The following is a 2160-nucleotide window of genomic DNA, read 5'->3' on the forward strand; positions in this document are numbered from 1 at the left end:
GAAAGCTTTTCTGGCCAAGTTCTTCTCCAATGCAAGGACTGCTAGGTTGAGGAATGAAATTTCTGGGTTTGCTCAAAGGAATAATGAGAGCTTTTGTGAAGCTTGGGAGAGGTTTAAAGGATTCCAGACTCAGTGTCCTCACCATGGCTTCAGCAATGAGTCCCTACTAAGTACTTTGTATAGAGAAGTTCTCCCCAAGATCAGAATGCTTCTTGATACAGCCTCAAATGGTAATTTCCTCAACAAGAATGTGGAAGAAGGCTGGGAATTGGTTAAAAATCTTGCTTAGTCAGATGGAAACTACAATGAGAACTATGACAGAACAGTAAGGTCCACCTCCACTGATCAAGAGGACAAGTACAAGAAGGATTTGAAGATGATCAATGAGAAGCTTGACAAGATCCTACTAAGCCAACAAAAGGCCATTCATTTCATTGGTGAAGAAGAGGTTCAAGTTCAAGAGGGGGAGAGAGAATTTGCTGAGCTCTGTTATATGCAAAACCAGGGAGGATTCAAAGGCTACAACCAAGGAGGAGGGTTCAAACAAAAAAACCTCTCCTATAGAAGCACTAATGTAGCAAATCCTCAAGATCAAGTCTATCCACCTCAACAGCCTCAACAGCAAACCAACTATGCTCCCAACCAGCAACATCAAGTGTTCTAGCCTCAATTGTGTCCCCCTCCAGGGTTTCAGACTAACCAAGGCCAGGAACAAGACTTAAGAGCAATGATGCAGCAAATGTTGATTGGGCAAGCCAATGGAAAGATTGAGGAGGCTAAACAGTTTGCTGAGCTAAACCAAAGGCTCACATCCCAGTATAATGATCTTAACATGAAGTTTGAAGGTCTCAATTCTAGAGTGAAGTATATGGAGAGCAACCTTGCTTCTACTTCAGCTCCCAAACCTACTCAACTCCCTGGAAAAGCTGTTCAAAACCCAAGGGAGTTCACTACAAAAGCCATTCATATCCTTGAAGAAGAAGTCACTGAGGACAGTGAAGTTCAAGATGGGGAGGATTGCTCATTTCTTGAAGTTCAGAGTGAAGTTTGTACAAAGCAAACTGAATCCGGTATTGCACTCGACCAGGTGCTCGATCCGGCACTCGACCGAGTGCCTGATCGAGTGATCGATCGAGCTGAAAGATCAGAAGCTGTCAAGCCTACTAAGTACATTCCTCCTGCTTACAAACCGCCTCTACCATTCCCAGGACATTTCAAGGCACATAAGCTTAAGGAATTAAGGGAAATGATTGAGAAAAAAAGAAATGTTGGCTTTGCAACAAGAGGATGAGAAAGCTTTGAGGGAAGAGGTTATGATTGAGAAACAAGAGGAAGTGAGGGCCATACAAGAGGTTATCATTGCTTACCAAGAAGAAGAGAGAGGACCTGCCTTGGAACAATATGATCCATATCCTCTCTATAAGGATTTTTTGCTTGAATTGTCAAAGAAGAAGGCTCATGCTCAAGATGATAAGGATCTTGAAGACCTTGGAGGAGTTATCATCCCAATTAAACTTAAGGATCCAGGTCCATTCTATCTGCCTTGCTCACTTAGCTATCTTCACTACAACCAGTGCTTATGTGATTTGGGAGCATCTATCAGTGTGATGCCTTACTCTATAGCACAAAAGCTTGGGCACACTGAGTTCAAGTCCACCAACCTTCACATATGTCTAGCTGATGGATCAAACAGAGATGTGGTTGGTAAGTTGGAAAACATTCCAGTCAAGATAGGAAAAGCAAGGATTCATACGGACTTTGTGGTTCTAGAGATGGATAAGGAGCCTGAAGATCCTATCATTCTAGGGAGGCCATTCTTAGCCACTGTTGGAGCTGTTATAGATGTTAAGGAAGGTCTTGTGACCTTGAACATTGCTAAGGGGATAACCATGAAGTTTAACATCTATAACCCAACCAACCTTCCTACCATTGATGATCAACCTTTTACTATCATGGACAAAGGTAGTCATGAAGGCTTAAGTGATGAGGCAACTCCAAAGGCTAAGCTCTCACTTCAAGAGGATTCAGTGGAAAATCTTAAGGGTTCAGTTCAAGAGTTGACTGGTATGGTGAAGGATCTCCAAGTTAAGCTGAGCAAGAGGTCTTTGAAGAAGGCAAGACCAAGACTCAAAATCAAGAAGAAATATGGTTTGTGTGTTA

Source organism: Camelina sativa, chromosome 2, assembly GCF_000633955.1.
Source record: "Camelina sativa cultivar DH55 chromosome 2, Cs, whole genome shotgun sequence".
Classification (NCBI taxonomy): domain Eukaryota; kingdom Viridiplantae; phylum Streptophyta; class Magnoliopsida; order Brassicales; family Brassicaceae; genus Camelina; species Camelina sativa.